General features: G+C 35.0%; 1 pseudogene; it reads left to right on the top strand.

Moving 5' to 3' along the window:
- Nucleotides 1–4,434: 4,434 nt before the first annotated feature.
- Nucleotides 4,435–8,983, top strand: LOC120259966 (annotated as a pseudogene).
- The last annotated feature ends 449 nt before the right edge of the window (nt 8,984–9,432 follow it).

The following is a 9,432-nucleotide window of genomic DNA, read 5'->3' on the forward strand; positions in this document are numbered from 1 at the left end:
AGATTGCCTTCCATGCATTTCAATTCTCTAACCAAAAAGGTCTAGACTGTCATTCACTCCTAAAACCATTCCTCTATTTCCTTGGCTGGCCGAGCCTTTCATTTGAATAGCTCTAATTTTTTCTATTCCGAATTATCTTCTTTCGGTCATGCACCTTCCTACTTCCACCTTGGATGACATTTCCAAACTTGCTCGAAACTTTCTTTTGGGGAAAACTGACAATCGAAGTGGCTTCCATTCCATTGGTTGGACAGTTACTACACTTCACAAAAGCTGAGGGGGGAGGAGGGGAGGGGGCTGGGAATCCACAAGGTCAATTTTGTTAAACATTTCCTTATGGCTAAGAACATCTTTGCGGTCTTAAATGTGGATAACATAATTTGGGTGGACATTTTTAAAAACAAATACAAGGGTTGGCACCCTTGGAACACTCCAAAGTTTTCTCACTCCTTCTGGTTTTATAAGTCTATCTCTAATTCAGCTTCTTTTCTCAAAAATAATTTTCAAATCCTTTCTTGCAACCCTTTAGAGAAAGACCTTTGGAAGGATCCGTGCCTTTTTGACCTTCCTATCCCCTATAAGCCCACTTTTTTAAACATGGAAAGCCCGGTGGAGACTATCTCTTTTTCTGACTTCCTTGATGGTAACTCCTTTGATGTGGCAACTCTTGAAAACCTTTTTGGTTATTCGTTAGATTGGGATTGGATTGGCAAGGTTAAGATTGATCCTCTTAGAACCAATTTCTGGATCTGGGGTCCTTGTAATATTCACACGTCCATTAATTGTTCTGTCTATACTGCTCTGAATCGTGATCCTCAAAATGACCTTTGGAGTGGTTGGCGGGACATTTGGAGCCTCAAAGTTTTGCCTTGCATTAAAACATTTATATGGAAACTTGCTCATGGCAAACTTGTTACTGGTTCCTATCTATATCACATCAACATTAGTCCCTTTTCAAACTGTCCTTTCTGTGAGCTATCTGAGGAAACAACCAAGCATGTCTTATGGAAATGTTCTAAAATTACTTAACTTTTGCATGCTTTGCTCTTACAGCTTGGTCTAAATCCTGATTTAGTAAACTTATTGCATAATTGTAGTTGGCTTACTTCCCCTCTTGACCCTTTGGTGAAAGCCATGATTGTCTCCTTTGCCTGGCTTCTTTGGAAGGAGAGATGTAGCTTGATCTTTAAAAACTGGGCTCCTAGATTCAACTCTATCAATTCTAGGGCTTGGCTCTGTGTGCTGATTTTTTTCAAATCGTCTGACAGTTTGTTCAGGGAATGCTCTAAACTTTCCTCTTCTCATAATTCAATCACCATCTTCACTGATGCTTCTTGGATCGAGGTCACGAAAGAGGTTGGTTTAGGTTTCATTATTATCTCTAATCCAGGTTCTGTTATACTTACAGGAAGCTCAAGAACTACTAGGGAATCTCCTATCCAAGCAAAAGTAGCTGCTATCAATCGCATTTTGCAGATGTGTCTCAACTTTTGCTAGAGTCTAAACAGAATCTGTTGTAACTGCCCGGGGGTTGCTCATTTGATCAGAAACTTTACCCCTTGTGTTGTTTGGCTACTAATTTTAGATTATTAATCTCTGAGGACTATCTGAAGGAATTTCCCCAACACTCTCTTCTCAATTATTTTGAGGGAGATGATACCATCACGGATGCGCTTGCAACTCATGGAATGCAGCTTCATTCCCTTTCCCTTTTCTTTCAAGGCTTGGATCGTCCGGCTTTGCTTGAAGACCTTTTCTTGCAAAAAAAGTTACTCCTTTTCTACTTAATTCTCTCTTTTCATTAGCTTTTGGCTCTTTTGTCCGAAAAAATAAAACATGGGTTCATCCAACACCTTACCTTACAAAATCTTCAAAAAACCCTCCTCCAGAGCAAGCCCAAACAGGGATTCAAATATAATACGAGAAATAATGCTTTTATGCTAAAAGATCCTAAACAATACTCTAATTGTCCTTTCGAGTGGTTAGATTGGAAACTCCATTACTTAGTTGTATGTTTTTTTTCGATGAATGTCAAATAAGCTTCAATAATAACAATTCATTCAAATGTGAAAACTGATAACCAGAAGATGTAAAGATGTTTAGAAGATACTTTCATTTTGATAGTATTATTTTCATTTCTAAAACAAAAGGAGGGATATATCCCACCCTTTAAGGCTCAGAAGAAAAACCAAAATACTAAAACTAAATTAAAAATAATGAGAAAGTTCACAGCATAGCAAATCAAGTTTCATTTTATATTGAGAGAAAGAATTATTGCTTTCCAAGAAAAATTGCAATAAATTTTCACAAAATAAATGAAGAAAAACAAGAAAACTCATAAATAACTCTTGAATCAACCAAAATTAAATAACAAATAACAAAATAAACATACAATAACTCCATTAATTAACTCAATCAACACAAATCCAAGATTAATCCAAACACTTGAAGCAAACAAAAGTAAGAAACTAAGAAATAAGATCTAAACATTGCTTCAAACTAAAACCCTGAGTGGGAGTGAGAGATGACATGATAAAGAATTGGCAAGTGTGCTTATCAATAATAGAGGTTTTCCCCACAATTTCTTACCATTGCTCATCTGGCATAGGCAGAGATGACACAAATGAACCATAGGGTGGCATTAGATTTTTGCAATGGTCTTCTAGTGTCAGGTATCAGTCATTGGCATTTGGGCATCAATTGTCTCAATTAAGAGGAGTTAGGGCAATAAGGGTTAGGAAAATGGGGAAGTTATTTATTTATACTAAGCCTATTTCACCTAATTTGATCATTTTGGTCTAAAGTGGGTGTAGTATAACCTGGCTAAAGTGGGAAAAGGGGAGAAGTGCCACTTCTATCACATTCTGACAAAGAACAAATAAAGTGGGTAAAGTTAAACCACTTCTTCACTTCCTTCACCCGCTTATTTTGAAATGAACATGTCCTTAACCATACTCCAAAGCCCCATACTACCCCACTGTTGCATGTATAAAGTACTCGAAGCATTTCCATTCTATCTGATTCACTATTGAGATACGTAATCAAGGATAATTTATATTTGACAAGAAAATAAGCTTGAAATTATCTTACAATCTCACATGCTAATGTGCCACATGACTTAGATAATACTTTTGAGAAAACCTCAATTTCCTTTTTTCCTAGGTTAGTGAATTTACATCCCTAAATCTTGTTGCTAGTCCCAAATCTTTCATAGAAAAAATTTATACTTTCGATGCCGAAATGCTTCATTGGTTGCTGACCAACATTGTACAATAAATTGCTAAGCGTCCTAAATTTCTTTTGTTGTGTTCTTTTCTACAACACTTGATAAGACTAGTATTAGCCATTGCTAAATGTAAATTAGCAACAACATCATGGTCCACCTCTTTCAATTTTTCTTTAGTTATCCTTGTGAATCTATCCTTAATTGCATCAAGCAGTAATCTTACCTCAAAGTTGCCTTCAAATTTCATAGAGACAAATTACTCATTAAACTTCTCAATCTCATATTTTATTGCTATAGTATTGACATTAACATGTTCCTCAACTAAACCAACTCAAAGTATACTTCATTGTATACACACTACACCAATTTAATTCTTTAGAGGCAGAAAGGAAGAGCCGGTTCCATAATTAACATTAAAAAATCATCCTATGTTTAGAGCAGGTTTAAAATAACCACATCTAAAAATTAAATTTCATATAGGATTCTTTGGTCTTCTTCGTTTGCTCGAGCGGCGACCCCCAGAAGAGAAGATATCATAACCCGAAGCGCCTCGACTCCCTCTCCTCTGCCTTTCCTTGGCGCAAGATTAACTCTTGCCGAAACTCTAACCCTAACCCTAATCCTGAACCCAGCTTCTCCTCCAGCGATGGTGGCTGGTTCTCCAGCGATGATGAGATTCACACCGATCACTTCAACCAAACCTCTTCTCTCACTCTTAACAATTGCGATGATGATGAGACCGAAATCTTAATTTCCTCCTCCACCGACTCATCTAACGGCATTAATCTCAGGGAGGAGGTGGAGAAATTGACGGTTAAGGAGAGCTTCGCCGTGGTGAAGAGATCCGATAATCCATACTCCGATTTCAGACGATCCATGGCGAAGATGATTGTGGAGGAGAAGGAGTTGTACAAGCCCCCTACGCTAGAGGAGCTCTTCCATTGCATCCTCTCTCTTAACTCTCGCCGCCACCACTGCACCATCATCTCCGCTTTTTCCGAGATCTGGGATGCTCTCTTTCCGGCCACCACCGCCGACAAGCAACATCCTTGAGGTTCACTGTTCTTCTCCTCATCTTTGCTCATATACTCCCATACTTCTATACAAATACTATGTTTTAACAATAATAATAGAAGAGTTCGGCATCAGTGCTCAAAGAAATCGGTGAACTCATTTGCACATTTTCCTCATCGACCACGACCACAGGGATGCTGGATATAAATATCTTCAGTACCGAGAAAGGCTTCAATTCCATGCGCATCGGCGAGTCTCAGTACCGCCGCTTCGCAAGTGTCGAGGTCATCGATGAGATCATCAGCCTTGCTAAAGAATGGCAGCAGCGTATGCATCCCCCACTTCCCCTCTTCTTAGCTCTATGGTTAACTCTTCTCATTTCGATCTTGGTGTTTTTTTAGATCAATTTGAGTTGAAGGATCTCAGAAAATACTTTAATTGAATCAACAAGGAGGTTGCACATCTCAAAATTGTGAGTTTCTTTGACGTTCTAAGTTGTCAATTCGGGGAAATTTGTGAGATTCTTTGCATTGTAATTTTTTCCCCCATTAGTTTCTATAGAATTTTATTTAAAAAAATCAAGTTGCTTGTTTCTTTAGATTATTTGATGAGCACATAATATGCCAGGGTGGAAAAGAATTTTATGTTCAATGTGTTTAATTTCCGTACGATTCCTTTTTGTTGTTGATTTTCAGGACAGTGTTGATGTAAAGATTGTGTGACTAATCTCTCAACAACATGCAGTCAGAAAATAATAATCAGTTAGTATGTATAGCATTAATACCTTCTTCTATTTGGCAAAAATAGATTGCAGTGCTCTTTAAGAGGGTTCATTTTAAAGTTTGCATGTATGACTTCCTCTTTACAACAAAAGGCAGTTTCTTGCTCTTAATAATGTTGCAAATAGTCACATGACTTATGCCTGTACAACTATGGTCATGTTTAAATTTTTGGTTGAAGTCTGGTTTGAACTATGATATACTTATTTGAATCCACTTGCTGATGACCAACAATGGTTTCTCAACATTGGCTATAAATAATAGAATGTAAAAATTTTATGTTTGCAATACTGGAACCAATTCAATGAACTTTCTAATTAAGAAGTTATAATGGTCTCTTGAAAAGTTGTTTTAAAACAAAGGCCTTAGCCCTATATCCATTAGACATTCTACAATAAATGGTTCGACAAGGAGATGTTGAGTATTCACGAATGGTGCATTACCTTGCTACTTAGATTCGATATGACAGATTGATAGATGGCCAGTATTTTATTCTTTATAACCTGTTAGCTCTTATCTTTTTAATCTAATTATGCTTTCCAGATGTGTAATTCTTTTGCTTATGCCAAAAATTTTATGAACCTAGTGGATTTTATTTTTGACTTGTGCAAACTTAAGTGGCATTCAAATTTTTTATATATTTGTTTGTTAGCTCTTTGTGCAATATATTTCATTTGATATAGACAATTCATGATCTATATTTGATGGTACTAAGAAATAAATATTTTTTTCTCTTGGTTTTGGAATTTGTTTTCCTCTTATCCTCTACTTGAGAGAAATAATTCCCCTTGTTTATGTTGATTTGAGTGGTTTTCCACATTAATGCTTTTGGTTAATTGCTTTAATTTCTGTTTGTTTGATCTTGATATCCACGAAACCAATGCATTTTGGTGCTGAGAAAATGCATAAGGGCAGCAAGTATGTGTTATTTCTGGATGATGATGTTAGACTGCATCCTGGATTAGTTAGAGCTCTGACTGCAGAAATGGAGAAAAATCCTAAGGTCTATTTAATATTTTCTTTCCATGATGCATCATATTTTAATACAGATGATAGTTACTTTCTCATGTTTGTTGAAATGAAATAGATATTTATTCAAACTGGATATCCTCTTGATCTGTCTTCAAGAAGTTTGGGAAGCTATTGCATCTATGAATATCACATGGTAAATAATTATCAGAAAAACCTAGCTATCCTCCTAGCCATTGTCCTTCTACATATTAATTCAGAATTTGGGCAATTACCTTCCAACAGTTTGTTCTGACTTAAACAAAGAAGCTACTCACACTGCATCAAAGTTGAAGCAAATTTTTAAACATATTCTTTAAAGCAACCAATTTGTTGGCTTCTTCTTTTATGTAACACAATTATTGATGCTGCAAAATTTGCAATCGAGCATTCTTCTCTTACAGAAAATATCTAGTTATTCCGACTGACTTAGTAGTACCATTAATGCTATTGATGGAATTTATTATTTTTGTCTGAGGTGAATTTATACTCAAGAATAATATTTTCAGCCTTGCTCAATGGGATTTGCAACTGGTCGGAAGACATTTTTCCTATGGAGTGGTTATATAATGGTACATGGTTCATCATTCATATCACATTTACATTGACCTACAAAACATATCTAGAATTTTGACACTTAGGGACTTATTATAGTTGTTCCATCCTCCTAGATGCATGAAGATGATTTTAGAAAAGATTCACATGGTGTTGTTAGTGGACTGAGAGATGGTGGATATTTTGATGACATGACTCTTGCTGCAATAGCTATTAATTTCTTGCTTCATATGCATGACTTGAAAATGCATTTATTTTTTCATGCTGTAAGTGAAATAAGCAAAAAATAATAGTAATAAAATAAAAAAGGCTTCACTGATGAACTTAATTCTTCCATCTAATACCCATGCATATGATGATTGCACGCATCAAATCTGTACATATGGTCCTAACTGTGCATGAACTGCATATGGAAGATTAGATATGATCAAGTGACCATTTTTTCCCATGGAGATGCATTCTAATGTTTCTAATTAATTTTCTAAAATTATCCAAATGTTATAAATCCTAATCATATTCAAGCCGTTTAAGATGCATAACCTACACTTACTTATCAGGGAAAACAAAAAACTTATTTCTTCACCATTAGTTGTAGTCTTTCCTCATCCTCTTACTAGTGGCCTAAGCTTTGCTAGGTAATCAAATTCAAATCTAGTATTTCTAATCATCTCATCCATAACCATGTCATATTTATTATACTAATCCTGTTCAGGTTCCAAATTTACTAATGAAACAAACTTTTGTTCTAGAGCTAACATCTTGATTGTTAACTGGTCATGCCATCCTTGCTATTTTTCTCTTGTGCAGATACTAGAATTACCTGAGGAAGAAAACTTTTGTTCTTGAATCTTACATTTCAGAGGTTAACTGGCTCATGAACAGAGCATTATTTTTTGCACACTGCTATCTACCTTCGGAATTTGTTGTACCATATTTCATGGCAACTATACACTTTTTGGCTTCCATAAGAGCACAAATTAGTAACCATCTCTTCAGAGAATCAAATACATTATCTTGTGGTGAGCAAACTACTCTATTCTTACAAAATTACTAACTGGCCTTAAAGCTACCAATTTTTTTACCTCATCGGCTACTTGTACACATGATCTTCAGTAAAGGGGATTGGATTTGAAGTCTTTTATTGGGATTAAAGTTAAATTGGGTGTTGTTCAGGCTTTGTCAATGGCTGGCTGCTTGGTAGTTTGCATAGTTATTACACTTGTCTCAATGTGGAACTTGACAAAGGTGGAAATTTAGTTGTGCAACATGTCATCTCCAAAGGGATCGACAATGTCACTTGGTTCCTATAACTGGGGACTCGTATGCATCGTCTTCACATCATTAATTTACTTCGAGTGACTAAATATTATTCATTGATAATGCATTCACTATGTATATATATATATATATATATATATTTCTTCTTATTAACTTCAAAGCAGGTATTTCTTACCATGCTCATAGACAATTTCTTGTGCCCCATTTCTGCAATGCGGTCGTATTTTCATAAAATATGTAAACTGGTCAGGAGGTCAATGCTACTTGAAGGAAGGAAAAATAAGCAAGGTATGCTTTAATGTTCTTTGATTCTTAAATGGGTTTCACTCTGTCAAAGTTAAAGATCTAAATTTTAACAGGCTTCAATGTTGTCATGATTGTACCAAGCATTGGCTTTTCTTCATTGAACAACTCAACTAGTTGAATTAGTTTATGTTCAAGAACATGTTCTTTCTTTGAAGTATAATTCTAGTTAACTGCACTTGTTTCCATCAAAAAACAATATTAATTGCCAAAAAATATGTACAAATCTTAAGAAACTTGAACACTGGCAATTCTTTTTTTGGTAGCTTCTGATCATGCAATGTCTATACTAAATCTACTAAATAAAAATATGATCAACATACACATTGATGCAAAATCTGAACATAAAATATGATATTCTCCAAATCTCTAGTGACAAACAATACCATGGCTAAACTCCATTGATTTTACAAACTGATTTGCAGATTGCAAGACTTAAACAAAATGGTGTGACTTATTCTAATCTTGGAGGAAAACGTTTATATAGTAAACTGGTTTGCATTCTAAAAAGTCTCATTTGTTGGATCTTTAGTAAAAAGATCGATTCGATGGCGTAAACCAAAGAGGTTTGATAGCTAGAAAACCATCATTTCCCACAAAGAGCATGTGGCATTCTTTGTGTTTTTATTTTCTTCTTCTTTTCTTGTGCAATTTCTTGTAATCTCCTTTTTTTTTTTGTCATTTTTTTTTGTCACAATGTATCAGATTCATTCATTTGATTCTTTTGTATAGTTTTTTTTTTTTTCAATTGAATATTGTGTAAACTATTTAACTAATGGCAATTCTTCATTAGATATGTGTCTTTCTTATTCTGGATTGATGAGCGAAGAGTGATGCGTATAAAATTATCATGTCAGTAAATTTACTCTGAGTTAAAAGCAATCAAGTTTTATCTTGTATACTGTTGATCAGAAATAGTGTTTTTCTTGTGAGATAAAAAAATAAAATAAAATTCAATTCAATTAATGAACAAATTTAGAGGTGGTTATCACCGCCTCTAAAAGTATGAATTAGAAAATAAAAAAATTTATAGGCGGTTATAACCGTGTATAACTGTCTCTAAAACTAGTGAAGAGGGATAAGAAATTATTAGTTATGGAGGTGGTTATAACCACCTCTATAGCTATTTGAGAGGAATAAGAAATTATTAGCTATAGAGGCGGTTAGGCGGTTATAACCGCCTCTAAAACTATTTGCAAGAAATAAGAAATTATAAGTTATAGAGGCGGCTAAAAAATTCACTGCTAAAGCTATAGAGGCGGTTTTAAC

The sequence above is a fragment of the Dioscorea cayenensis genome, chromosome 5, assembly GCF_009730915.1.
Source record: "Dioscorea cayenensis subsp. rotundata cultivar TDr96_F1 chromosome 5, TDr96_F1_v2_PseudoChromosome.rev07_lg8_w22 25.fasta, whole genome shotgun sequence".
Classification (NCBI taxonomy): Eukaryota; Viridiplantae; Streptophyta; class Magnoliopsida; order Dioscoreales; family Dioscoreaceae; genus Dioscorea; species Dioscorea cayenensis.